This window comes from Apis cerana, linkage group LG7 (genome assembly GCF_029169275.1).
Source record: "Apis cerana isolate GH-2021 linkage group LG7, AcerK_1.0, whole genome shotgun sequence".
Taxonomy (NCBI): Eukaryota; Metazoa; Arthropoda; class Insecta; order Hymenoptera; family Apidae; genus Apis; species Apis cerana.
Genome location: NC_083858.1, coordinates 11,125,957 through 11,140,718, shown reverse-complemented (window position 1 = coordinate 11,140,718; position 14,762 = coordinate 11,125,957). Strand labels below are relative to the sequence as shown.

Below are 14,762 nucleotides of genomic sequence, written 5' to 3'. Positions count from 1 at the left end.
TAGAAGCTTGGAAGTTTATATATAAAAAATTTTTTAGATGCGTTCATCGTTTTCTGTTTGACGTAAGAAACGTTACTTCGGCTTACGAATATAATTTTCACATATCGATTTCTCAGATTTTATCGATAAACATTGTTGTTATCCAGAATCTCGTGAAATTCTCGTTCCGTTTTCATCCCTGCGGACCGGCCTTTCACGAATTCTTCGCAATCGAGCCTATAATCCGATAACGACAAATCCGGTTAAAACGAAAACAGTCACTTAATACATCAAGTGGAACAGGCTGAACATTCGTCGAGCTCAATCTATCCCTCTCTCTCTCTCTCTTTCTCTAAATCCTAGAATCTATATCACTGATACCTTGATTCTACGGGAACAAAATTTCACCATAGAACTTTTCACCGTGCCATGCCAACCCTCTTCTTAACATCGTAGGAGGGATTATTTTTAATCGGATACAGTCGGAAATATCTGCGAGGATTAAAGAGAAAATTCGGTCGGAATTTCCGTTCGATTGGACAATTTAGAAAAAAAAACGAAAGAACAATAAAGGAAGAAAAAGAAGGAAAACAGAACGGAAAACAACATCCCCTCTTTCTTCATTTTTATCAATTCCTCTTTCTCCCCGAATTTTTTAATACTTTAAAGAGAAAATTCGGTCGGAATTTCCGTTCGATTGGACGATTTAGAAAAAGAAAGACGAAAGGAAAATAAAGGGGGAAAAAGAAAGAAAAGAGAAAGGAAAATAGTAATCCCTTTTTCTTCATTGTTATCAATTCTTTCTCTTCCTTCATTTTTATCAATTCTTTCTCTTCCTTCATTTTTATTCCTCCTTCTGTTACTTTTTATCAATTCCACCTCCTCCTTTTTCTTATCAATTCCTCCTACTCCTTATTTTTATCAATTCTTCCTCCTCGTAGGGTCGGATTAGTTTTAATTGGACACAGACGGAAATATCTGAGAGGATTAAAGACAAAATTCTGTTCGATTGGACGATTTAGAAAAAGAAAAACGAAAGAAAAATAAAGGGGGAAACAGAAAGATAGGAGAAAGGAAAATAGCATTCTCTTTCTTCATTTTTATCATTTCTGCCTCTTCCTTCATTTTTATCAATTCCTCCTCTTTCTTATTTTCATCAATTCTTTCTCTTCCTTCATTTTTATTCCTCCTGAGAGGATTAAAGACAAAATTCTGTTCGATTGGACGATTTAGAAAAAGAAAGACGAAAGAAAAATAAAGGGGGAAAAGAAAGAAAAGAAAAGGGAAAATAGCAGTCTCTCTTTCTTTATTTCTATCAATTTCTTTCCTTTCATCGTTTTTATCAATTCCACCTTTTCCTTCATTTTTATGAATTCCATCTCTTTCTTCATTTTATCAATTCCTTCTTCTCGTAGGATTACTTTTAATCGGACGTAGTCCGAAATATCTTTGAGAATTAAAGAAAAAATTCGGAATTTCCGTTCGATTGGATGATTTAGAAAAAGAAAGAGGAAAGGAAAATAAAGGGGGAAAAAGAAAGAAAAGAGAAGGGAAAATAGCAGTCCCTTTTTCTTCATTGTTATCAATTCCTCCTCTTCCTTATTTTTATCAATTCCTCCTCTTCCTTATTTTTATCAATTCCTCCTCTTCCTTATTTTTATCAATTCCTCCTCCTCCTTATTTTTATCAATTCCTCCTCCTCCTTATTTTTATCAATTCCTCCTCTTCCTTATTTTTATCAATTCCTCCTCCTCCTTATTTTTATCAATTCCTCCTTCTCCTTATTTTTATCAATTCCTCCTCCTCCTTATTTTTATCAATTCCTCCTCCTCCTTATTTTTATCAATTCCTCCTCCTCCTTATTTTTATCAATTCCTCCTCCTCCTTATTTTTATCAATTCCTCCTCCTCCTTATTTTTATCAATTCCTCCTCCTCCTTATTTTTATCAATTCCTCCTCCTCCTTATTTTTATCAATTCCTCCTCTTCCTTATTTTTATCAATTCCTCCTCCTCCTTATTTTTATCAATTCCTCTTCCTCCTTATTTTTATCAATTCCTCCTCTTCCTTATTTTTATCAATTCCTCCTCCTCCTTATTTTTATCAATTCCTCCTCCTCCTTATTTTTATCAATTCCTCCTCCTCCTTATTTTTATCAATTCCTCCTCCTCCTTATTTTTATCAATTCCTCCTCCTCCTTATTTTTATCAATTCCTCCTCCTCCTTATTTTTATCAATTCCTCCTCCTCCTTATTTTTATCAATTCCTCCTCTTCCTTATTTTTATCAATTCCTCCTCCTCCTTATGTTTATCAATTCCTCCTCCTCCTTATTTTTATCAATTCCTCCTCCTCCTTATTTTTATCAATTCCTCCTCTTCCTTATTTTTATCAATTCCTCCTCCTCCTTATTTTTATCAATTCCTCCTCCTCCTTATTTTTATCAATTCCTCCTCCTCCTTATTTTTATCAATTCCTCCTCTTCCTTATTTTTATCAATTCCTCCTCCTCCTTATTTTTATCAATTCCTCTTCCTCCTTATTTTTATCAATTCCTCCATCTCCTTATTTTTATCAATTCCTCCTCCTCCTTATTTTTATCAATTCCTCCTCCTCCTTATTTTTATCAATTCCTCCTCCTCCTTATTTTTATCAATTCCTCCTCCTCCTTATTTTTATCAATTCCTCCTCCTCCTTATTTTTATCAATTCCTTATTCTCCTTATTTTTTTTCAATTCTTCCTCCTTTTTATTTTTATTGATTCCTTTTCCTCCTCAAGTTTATCAATTCCTCCTCCTCCTTATTAGGAGAAAGAAATATTAATATATTGCAATGGGAAAATCGATTGACAGTGCAAATGTTCTCTTCGATCCAGTGATCATCTTAAATCCAAAAATTACGTTTTTAAACAAAATTTATATTTAAATAGTAACATAATTCTTTACATTTTATAAATATAACAAATTTTTAAAAATTTTTATAATTTTCTCTAGAAATTATTCTATTTGCCAAGTGCAGCAAATTTTAAAATTACTAAGAATGTGATGAAAAATAAATCGACAATGTTTTTTTCTTTACCATAATACAAGTTAAAAAACTCTTAGCTCGGCAATAAGATTCTTCACATTCATGCAAATTATACACGATAATAGGGGGGAAGGGAAAATAGAATCTCTCCCTCCCTCCCTCCCCTCTTGCGCGCGAGGTAAGCCAGAATCTGGGTTAGGGAGGTCTAATCAGGACACATTGAATTATACGGTTATCGTGGCTTCGCATAATGTTGCATAATGCCATGGCATTCGATCAATTATGCGACGATATTTGTGCTCAATTATGCAACTAAGCCAGGCATTCTCGCGCCGTTATCTCGGCAATCACTTTTCGGCCATCCGGGCCCGACATTCGCGCGGATTACACATTTCCCGATCACCGATGCCGTTTGCCCGGCCAACCAGCGTACATCCTATCGCGATAATCAACGAATTTTGTTACAGGCTTTTCAGCCTATTCTTTCCTTCACTGATTCTCCTATCCCATTCCATTATAATCCTTCTCCTTCTCTTGTTCCTTCCTCCCTCGTTCTTATCTTTCTCCGAGTCTGGAACAGAAGAGGAGAAGAATTTGCAGTTTCAGTTATCGCACTCGATGCCTCTCACCGACCCCTCTCCGCGAAAAATTAGATTTCCGCCCCGGGGTAAGTAATAGTTTCCTTCGCCCGAGGATTACCGGCCGTAAATTCAACTTGACGTCCATCACCGGATCCGATACGAGAAGGAATCACGCTTAATTCTTAAATTTCCCTGCTAATCTCGTTACAACAACCGGGTTCGTATCGATCATCGGATTTTCCTGTCGATTCGATTCGACTCGATTCGATTCGACGCGGTGTTTCCGATACAGGAGGCAGAGCTGGAGAGCTGGAGAAAGAAGAGTCGATCGGTGGAAGGAGAAAGAAAAGAAAGAAGAAGAGGGGAGGGGAGAGGCAGTTAACGAGAAGATAACACGGGGACACGCGTGTTAGGAGACAGAAGAGGCAAAAAGCATCTGCTGGCACGCGACCACTTGCCACGTCATCCCCTGTCCCTTTCGTTACTCGAATCTTTCTCAGAATCAACGATCTTTATATTCGACTTTTTCTTAAGTACGAGTAGCTCATAACGTTTATTAGCATCTAAGAAGATTTTTGTAAACGTCTTTTTACAATTTTTATCTATCTTTCCACATTTTTAAGAGTACAAAATCCTTGTTTGATCGGGGAATTCGGTAATAATAGAAGAGTGGGATCGCGTATTGCTCCAGAGTTGAGCCCTTAACCCGTTGAAAAAGTAACTAGTTAAAAATTTCTCCGTAAATAAAGTTACTTCACACTAATTATCTTATTAAAATGCTCGAATAACGTTTACAGTCGATCGAGTTTTTCGTATAATAATCTCAAGCCTTTTGGCATTATTTCCAATTATTACCATGTTTTCCAACGATGAATTATCGAAGTAAGTTTGACTTCAACTTTTATTAAATTTCTTTCGGACGAATTACATTGTTACATGTTTATCTCTATCCTCTCTTTTTCTTATTTCACTTTATTTCCTTCGATCTCCAAGATCCTTCTTTCGCCACGTCCAGGGAACGCTCTTCCACGGCTCGGCGTAAAGGCAAACGACCTCGCCGTCGCTCTCGCGGAAAAAGGGGAGGGCCGAAAGATGGAGAACCGCGCGAAAGGGGGAAAACGAAGCGGCCGACGGAGGAAATAAAGCATTTCGCGACTGGCGACTGAATGGGAGGGGGGAGGAGGTATAATTTTCGTTTCTTCCGCGGTCGTATTTCGCGAAGACAATGCTCTCTGAACAACCGCAATCCTGGGTGCAACCGACCCAGAAAACACGGGATTACCGTGCGCAACGATAGCTTGCTTCCCGCCCGCCTGTTTGTCCTCCGCGGCCACACTTTTCGTCCAGACGTTGGAGGGGGTGGAGGGGAACGAGAGAGGGGCCGAACGGTGTGAAACAAAAGTATCGCAAAATGGTTCCGCACACGAAAATGAGGGACGGTTAGAGATAAAGTCGGCAGACGTTATTGCGAGCGCGTGATTCGAACTTTTGGAGAGGATTGTAAGCTCTTCTTCAAGTATATTTTGCGATATCGTCGCACGATCGTGTCTTTTTTTTTTTATGAAAGTTAGATTCGTTTTTGAACCCATGATAAGATCTCAACATTGCGGGATCTCATCGTTGAAGAAGGCCATCTCGTGTGGCACGAAATTTTCGTTATTGTATTCTATGTGTATACATATTTTATTATATTCATACGTTGAATTGAATAATTAAATTTCATCTTATTTATTCTTATCACGTTGTGTTATTATGCATGTATTCAGATTGAATAATATATATGAATTTTTTATTTGCAATCAGCTTGATTGTTAAAATTTTACCCATTCGAATGTTGCGTTAGCCGAATATGTTGTGTAACTTTGCGACGCGCGAGATGTTTTTCTTTCTTTCTTTTTTTTTACATTTAAAAAGAGTCTATAGAGTCTGGAGGAAATTATAGACAGCGGAAAGGATGGAATTGGAAAGAGAGTCTCTAACTCGTGTCTTGTCGTAATTTAAAAGTGGAAGCAAAACTGGGACGTTTTTTTGCCTTCGTAACAGAGTTTACAATCTCGTGGAAATTATAGGTAGTGGAAAGATCGAATTGGAAAAAGTTAAATCGCGTCTTGCATGTGCATCATAATTCAAAACTGGGACTTTCTTACCTTGGACGACTTGGATCACCCTGTGATTAGAGGTAGATTAGATTCTACCTGCAATTTCCGTCAACTACCCAATTTAATTCGACGTTAATAGCCGGATGTAAATTCTTGATCGTGTACCGATCCGGAGAACGGTACCGGACACTCTACTTTAATTCTCTTTCAACCAATATTGCGTGTTGGAAAAAAAAGAAACGAAGATATTCCGTTGATTAAATGATCGGAGAAAAACACACGTACACGTGCGCAGCAAAGAGAGAGAGAGAGAGAGAGAAAGAGATGATCAAAGTTATTCAAAGTGCTGCAGCATTTAAACCAACACATATCGATTCTCTATGGAACCTCTTTGAGAGGTTCACGCTGAGATTGCCTTGATCGTTCGGTTGAATGAATTCGGCTCAAGAAGCAAGATAGGAAACTTCAGAAGCCGGGCTTCTTGTTAAATTTGTAAGAACTGGAAACTTTTTCTATTATTAAACTCGTATCCGCTCGTATTCGATTAACTCTCTCATTCTGGGTCAGCTCGAAATCAATCGTATTATTCCCGTCCCCCATCCCCCTCCGAATTAATACCATGCCTCGATCGCATTCGATTCCATTCGAAAAATTAGAAAACACGAAATCAGTTTCCAAGTTTTCAACTTCTTTTTCTCTCTTTTCTTTTTTACTTTTGAGAAATCAGTCACAATTATCATTCGTCTTTTCGCACGTTACAAATTTCTATGTCCAACGACGAAGGAATACGTGATTGTAACGAAAAACGAACGAATCCCCAGAGCATCGAGACCCAAGAAAGGGAAAAGAAAGAAAAGAAAGAAAAGAAAAAAAATTTGCACGACCTTCCGTCACAATATTCCAAATTTGCGGAATTCCATGTCCGTGTTGACAGAGGAGCCGTAACGCGGCGCCCTGTCATCGAATGAATTCGTTATCAGATTGAATAACTCTGCCGCGAGCAGGCGAACGTTTCTCGATGAATCCTTTAAGAACGGTTCGTCTGTGCACTCGTCAAATTTCTACTCTCCCCCCCTTCTTCTCCAGCTCTCGCAATCTCGTCTCTTCCGTCTTTTCCGCATTAAATCAGATATACGCTCGCTACGTATTTACCCTTGCCGTATCCCGAGAATGTCTTAAGCGAATTCTGAAGCGAAATATCATGCGAACACGGCGGAATCGCGGGGCAGACCTGTGTTTTATTGCCGGGCCACGCTTGGATAAATATGGCGGACGCCACCCGCCTTCTGCCCAACCGTAAAAATGATAAAGAAGGGTATCTACCGTCAACTGACCGACTCAATCTCAAAATCCGGGGAATACGGATGCGACGATCAGTAGATCCTTTCCTGGATTCAATGCGACAAGAGTAAAAAAATTTTACGAATTTTTCGACTCGTCCGTATTCTTGGGTGAAATTTATTGGTTTTAATTAATCGGGAAGGGAAGTGTGATGTCGTTCGATAGGGAGGCTAATTTTAGAATATTTGGTAAGGGGCAACTCGAGTTTACTTGGCACACTCAGTCCTTCGTTTCTTCAAATTTATTTATGAGAACATAGGGTGACTGGGTGTTCAATTAACCATTTTTAAAACTGGAATAACGCAATTATTGAAATAAAGATTTGCTTCATAGTATAAAAATTGAAATTGTCGAATATCTCCAAGTTCTTCTATTCTCGTGCTTGCAGATTTTCTTCAACCACGGTCGAAGATGCAGTGAAACGTGGAACAAGCGAAGACGCACGCCCAACGACCCGGTGAGTATTTTCCCCCGTTCAATCGGACCTTTTCATTCGTATTGCCTTACTTAAGTCACGGCCGAACTGCGCAATTGGGCTGACTCGATCGAAATCCACGCGGCTATATCGTTGACGATGGCTTAAAAATTTCTAAACCTTTCTTCCCCAAACCCAACTTGAATTCCTCCTCCAAAAATCCTCGAAATATTTTCCACTTCCTCCTCCTCCTCCTCCTCCATTTCGCCCGTGCGACGATTTCCAAGCAAGGATTTCTCATCCAAATATCTCGAGCACACCTCTCGGGCCGTCTCTCACGAATTTCATAAAGTTTCATCCGTCCTGCACGTTTCATCGAAGATACGTCGGTGAAAATTGGCGCGATTCGACCGAGAAGCTCGGTCCAAATCGAAATCTAAGCCGCGGCATCGATATACTTATGGCTCGTACCATAAATCCACGGCTCGCTTTTCTCCGCGGGAAAATGGGGTTACGGAGATGCGGAGATGCAGCGGCCGGCCAAATCCAATCAACTTATCCGAGGGGAACTTATGACAGGAATTTCATAAAACGAGGAGGGGAGAGAAAAGAGCTCTGCTCCAGGCAACGATTCCAGCGCGATAATTCACGCGATTTCCACCTCCTCACCCCTTCCCTCTCTTCGTTTCTTTCAACTGTATCCCTAATCGAATTGTCGAAGGTTTTTTATCTTCGCGGATTGTTCGACCAGTGATGTCGAACTTCCATTCCGTTCCGTTTCATTGCGAGAACTCCCCTTTTTCACAAAAGTGGCTTATCGATCTAATTTCATCCGGTGATCGAACTATGAGTGTCGCCGGTCATCGTCTCGACCTTTCTCTCTCTCTCTCTTTCTCTACCCTCGTTACCCACGGGTTCCGTGTAAAATTCATTCACCCTTTATAACAATAATGACCCTCCGCTCCCTGTGTTCGCCCGCTGAATCATTCATGCCGTCGAGGGGGACCACGTTTGTGGAGTGTTCGTCAGCTACCGTGCGATTAACGTGCATTAGCCGAGGCAACTTGCCGTCCCTGAAGAGGACAGAAGTGGCCTTCCACGGAAGCTTCGAAATACCCGCCTCGTCGTCCCGCTCTGGTCTATTATCGTTCTTCCATCTTTGTTTCCACTCGGTGTTGGTCGAAACCGGTAGAAAAACGAGGCCGTGTAAGGTTTAGTTTTTCTCCCATTATTGTCGAGTGCGGTTTTATTTCTTTTTTCTTTTTTTTTTAGGGAAAGATTTAGAAAACAATAATATGGAAACAAATCGTGTCTTCAAGAACGTCTCTTCTTCCTTCTGATAATATTCTAATGTATTTCGATATAGGAGATTTTGAAGACGTTAAATATTAAATATGTAGGATATTGATCTTTCGTTGATATTTTTTTTGAAAAGTGTCATTTTAACTTAAACACAAAATATGTTAAACGTTAAGATACTGTGGTATCCCGCGAAAATTTAATCAATCGTGAAATCTCTAACTCGGAAAGAAACGTTGTTCTAAAATTCAATATTGAAAAGATTCGATAAAAGGCTAAGTCACGGAGGGTTAAAGAGAAATTTACGAAATTAGATATAAGAGACAACTTGTAACGTAATTACATCGAATCAAAAATATCTCGTATTCCATACGAGAAAAGAGAAAGCAAAAACAGATTAAACCTTAGTTTTCTTCAACCTTCCTCTTCTCCCGGCCGCGCTTTACATCTTGCTCGAGAGAAAATCGAGTCAACGAAGAGTCTTGGATCCAATCCTGGAAGGGGAGGGCGAGGATAAGTCCATTGCGAATGCGTAACCGAATTACCGAAGTTTCTCGACGGGCAGATCCAGATTTAAAAATCCTTTGAGCGCTTCCATTGTGTACTCGTCATCGCGAAAATCGACGAGAAATTTGACTAATACTCTATGATTAATCGAGACTCGTTAATTCGCGATAATACCGATTTAATTGGCGATCAATTTTTTCTTGAGCAAGTGAAATATTTTCGTACGAACGAAACGATATAATTCGTCATTAAATGATTCAAGTTGCTATTAGGGGATGGATTGCGAAATGATTCGATTGAAATGAAGAATAATTAGAAGTACAGTAAGAAAGAATATATTCAACGAAGGAAATAGGAATAAACTACGTTATGTAGATGTGAATCGTGCTTCCACTACACTGAGCTCGAACAACGTATTAAAAGTAAATTATACGTATTAAAAGCAAATTATATTTTCTCTGCTTCAAGAAATACTACCTTATTTCCTTTCTTTTAATTTCCCTCCTATTATCGTATTGCACGTATTACAATTAGTACAAGTGATTTACACTGTGATCAACGATATATAGAAATAATCGTGCAAATGCAACTATTGAACAGAAAAAAGGAAAAAAGAAGCTAAAAAAAGAAGTTAAAAAACGTTGAAGAGGTTGGATCGTTGTGTAGAATGGATTGGAAAGAGATCGAGACGCAAGATTGGCCGAGCTATCGACTTCTTTCCACTCACCGGAAACAAACCACCTTCCCAGACAGTGGCTCCTCTGTGTTTCGAGGCCTCGGTGAACTTGCCAGGATTTCTTGCGGCCGCGGTGATACGCAATCTTGCCCGTATAAATCGTTCGTATAAATCCCTTTTCCTCTCTCGATTCCCCCGAACGTGGGGCGTGGTTGGTCGCCGAGGAAACACGGTCGAACGGGCGCAGGAAATGTTTCCCTCTTCCGGAATCGGATCGAAACGTGCGATTACTCTGTTGCTTCGAGCGCGGAAACTGGCCGCTGACGAAAGAACCTGGCCAGTTTATATATATATATATGTGTGTGTGTGTGTGTACGATGACGTTTGTTATCAGAAATAATAAGGGCAGCGATAGGTTTCTCGCGGATTTGCTTGATATAAACGATTCGACTTATCGATCAACCGCCCGCCACTCGACCGACTTTTTCGATTATTTCTCCTAACTTTGCTCATCTCTTAAGCTCGCTCGATATTATAGTCTCCTGAAACTATTTGATCGCCATCATTTTTACAATTCTCTTTACTATTTTCAAGAAATATCTTGTTTAAACTCGTGTAGTGATTGAAAGAGACAGAAATATTTCGCACGTGGAAATTGATTTATTGTTCAAGATCATATAGGACACGATATTATCAGTTTCACGTTCGTGGAACGAATTAAATAATTAAGGGAAATCAGAAACCTATATAATTTCTCCCATCGACCCAATAATATTTTATGGAATATTTCCGATGGATTGAAAATTGGGGTATCGCGGAAACGAGGATATTTCGCGAATTTATTAGATAATTGAAGGGAAAAAAAAATTGGAGGAATTTGTCTGGTTGATCGAAACACGGTAAACGGTGCACGGGGGGGAGAGGGGGGGAGAAGTTAGCTTTGATACGGGTGAAATATGCATACACCGCGATTGTATGCATATGCAACAGTGGCCGCCAGTATAAATACCATATTGTGGGAAAATATTTAATGACGTATCGACAAATGTGAACCGCGCGAGGATTACACGGGCTCTGCGGCGCATCGCTTTTCCATTTCGCGTTTACCGCTGATTGGTCGTGTTTAATGAACCAAAAAACGGGATCCTACTTTTGGAAGTTTATCGTTAATCGATACCTCCCTTCGTCAACAGTATGTCAACTTTTAGCATGTATGAATTTTTGATTCATATTAAATCACCATTGAATATAAACACCCGATGGAAATTACAATTATTATGGAAATTCGAAAGTGCGTATCCAACGAGGGGACGTTAAACGGTCATAAAGGCTATTAAAATCTCAATTTTATATATATATATATTTATATATATATATATATATATATATATATATATATATATTTATATTGAAAAGGGATGCTAAAATTTTAAGGATACGCGTGATGAATAGAAACGATTCATAATTATTTATACGCAAGATAATAACACTAATCGATCTTGAAGAAACAGAAATAGGACGATAAAGAGAATTAAAATTCATCCAATCGTCCCTAATTTCCAAGCAAATACGATAAACGTTCCTCAGATTCTCGTGAATCTTCGTGAAAAATACCTTCCCCCCAACGATTTTCCAACGAAACGGAAACGGAAACACGGGGATAAAGCGTATTATCCGTTGCAACCGCATAAACGAACGCAATTACACCAATAAGGATAGCTCGACGTTAAAATCGGCATTTTAGAGGCGAAGGGAAGGAGGAGGTGGGGAGGGGTGGTGCAAGATTTTAGCGGTGGAAGGCGTTAAGCTAAGCCGTAATCGTCTTATTCCGTGTTAAATCTCTTCTTCGCTCCTGCCTTCCGTTCCTCGAAAGCGCTTCCGACTGCGGCGCCACCACCGCTCCGCGATACGACTCGCCGCCATTGTCTCGCGGCTTACACAGCCGCTGGTACTGCGCTTATAAGCTTGGCGGCTTCTGGAATGCAAGGATTAAAAGCCCGTTCTTGCTTTCTTTGAGGAAGCGGTTCCCCGCGGCACGGTTGAAATGCTCCGTGGCCGCAATGTCACTCCCCACCGACGACAAAATAAATTAAGAATTCGCGAGCGCCAGAACGTTTCTCCTCCCCTCCTCTTTACGTTTATTCCTACCTGGATTTCATATTCTTCGTTTCAAAGGATTCCGAGAATTCCGCCAGGCTGCTCGGATTCAATTAGAAAAATTGTTATGTCATCGAGTAGAATGTTTCCCTCCCCTCCTCCTTTTTTAGCACACACAGTTCGCTTTGAGAGGCGAGCGAAAAATGTGGAATATTTTCTCAACTTTCCTCCACTTTGAAATGAAAAATATATTTCCTCCGAGTTGGCGCAAGTATTATATTGGCGATGTGATTCATCGTAACAGTTTGCAACTTAATATTACCATTTAACAATTTCGTTTGCAATTGATACTAGTGATTCTCGTATATCGAAAATATTTCATGATATCGTTCGATTCAGGATAATTCTTGCAACGATTTATTTACGATGTCGTTCTATCCATCGTCCGGGGGATTTTATTTAGTTGTCACGTCTCGTCAACTCGGTTGTCTAAATTCTCAAGAGTACATCGAAATAAATAGCGGATGTCACGATTGGACAATCCTCCGTATTATTTCCTAGCGGATCGGTCGTCGAACCTTCCCCTTTATATACGATCATATACGCCATAAAGCAACGAGCGAAGCGTTCGACGAAACGAACGAGATCGAAGGAAGACCGGATCCGCGAAGAACGTTTCGCCATCGGTCGATATCACGGATATCTAGACTAAAACACGGTCCATTCCGAGGGAATCTAAAGTTCGGACTGCTTTATAGATTCCTCGCGATTTTATGGTCTTTGGATGTCATCGTATTCCTCCCAAGGTTGGACATTCTAACGCGTTTTACGACGACCGACGAAACGACGAATAATAACGAGGGAAAGGTCGAGAAATTTGGTGGATTCGAGGAATTCAGCCGCGAGATAAAATCTGAACCGAGATTTACGAGCGAGTATTCTGGAGCAACGATAAATAATTCGACACGCGTCTCATTGTCGTCAGAATGATCATCCCTTTTTTGTTCGATCGTTCCGTTTCATAGGAAGAGGAATTATATTCGCGAATTCGTATTACCGTCCAAGAAAACTCGACCAACGTCTTTCTCGCTATCGATTTAAACGTATTTCAATCTCTATCCCCTAGCGAATTTCTATTTCCACGTTGATTTGTCTCTTCCCTTCGGAACCACGACCTCGAAAGTGTCTCGCGTATTCCCACACACCCGGGAAGAAACCATTTTCTCCATCTGGTTGAACGATAAATATTTGTTTTTCGCGGGTGTAACGGCGAAAACAATCGATGCTTCGACGAGATGGAGACCTTCGTCGGTTAAACTTGGGCGAATCGAAGCCGAGGATTCCGTTGGAAATCCCGACCATCCTCGAAACGTAATCCGGAATTGTACCCTCTACGACCGTTTCTATGCACACATCGTGGGCTCGTTTGCCGAGATTTTTCTGCTGATTCCTTTCCTCTCCTCCTGGCTATCTTCCTCGAGGGAATAATACCGTTTTCCATGGTCGACAACACGAATCTACTTTTCTGGAATATTCGGTGCCCGATTATTAACTCGTCCGCCATCCACTTTGACGTGGCCGCCATTTTGCCTCCATTCCGGATACCGAACGTCTTTATATGTACCACGATCGTAAACTTCCATGGAACCGTATCGAAAAAGCAAAAATGCTATCCTGGATGGTAAAAACTTTTCGTTGGCCGAGCATATAAAGCTCCGTGCTTTTGATGACGGTGGATCAAAGATTCTTCGAATTTATACCGCGTTCTGTTGATGATTTTGACAAATGGAGAATTGGAAATTTAAGAAAAAATTAGTCTTCTTCCCTGAGAGAATGGAAAAATACAAGTTTCGTTTTTTATTCGATAAATTTATATCTTCAAACAGGTTCAAGATTTTTTTATCGCACTTTCCAATACGACAAGGATAAGATATTTTAATTAAAGAGGATATAATATGCGATGAATATTGTGATTGCACGAGGACTATATATAATAAAATTCTACGCATCATTGTACAAGGATAGTTCCTTGATTCTTCTTAAAGTATTTGCGAGAAATTTTAAGCGAGTATTTATTAAATATTTGCGGCGGCCTACCTACATCCTCCGCCAAAGGCATACACACCATCGAATTCTCGAAAGTCCTCGACTAACTATCCAGTTTCACAGAAATATGTCCTCTCTGACCTGGCCACCAGTATTCCTCCTATTTAAAGTACCGACGTGCCACTAGATTCTATCGATAGATCCTTTCCTTCCTTCCTTCCTTCCTTTCTAATTCATCTTCTTCTTCTTTTCTTCTTCTCTCTATCTTTAAAGAAATCGTAATCAAAGTATAAATAAATTTGAGCAATTCCGGGAATGTTTCACGATATATCGAAACGCAACGACTTAACATATAAAATTTCCACTCGCGAATGAACACTCTCTCGACAATTGCTCTCTTATTTTCTTACCGTTGAGAATAATTCTAATGTCTACTATTAAGAAATAACTTTCTGAAGCAAATATCGAACTTGATCCTGACGAATAAACTTCCGTTTCGCATCGAATCTGATAGATACAGATCGATCAAATTACGAGAGAAACGCGTGGAATACGGTGGATAACACTTAGGGAGAACACTCGATAATAATTCGACGATGTATTCACGGAATATAGAGGAGGATAGAAGAGAAGCTTGCTAACAACACGGATGGAAGATTACGTTGGCCGCTTTTGGCAACGTATACTTCCTCGATCGAC

The 14,762-nt window shown here is 39.8% G+C and overlaps 1 protein-coding gene across 5 annotated transcripts in view; it reads left to right on the top strand.

The window, feature by feature from the left end:
• Positions 1-14,762, top strand: part of LOC107999224 (discoidin domain-containing receptor 2) — a 228,438-nt gene that overhangs the window by 41,537 nt on the left and 172,139 nt on the right. For 4 of the 5 annotated variants that reach the window (XM_062077201.1, XM_062077200.1, XM_062077196.1 and 1 more), the window contains exon 2: positions 7,412-7,480. The exons of the other annotated variant lie outside the window; for it this stretch is intronic. The gene's annotated coding sequence lies outside the window, so the exon portion shown is untranslated. The remainder of the gene's footprint in view (positions 1-7,411; positions 7,481-14,762) is intronic. 5 annotated transcript variants of the gene reach the window in all.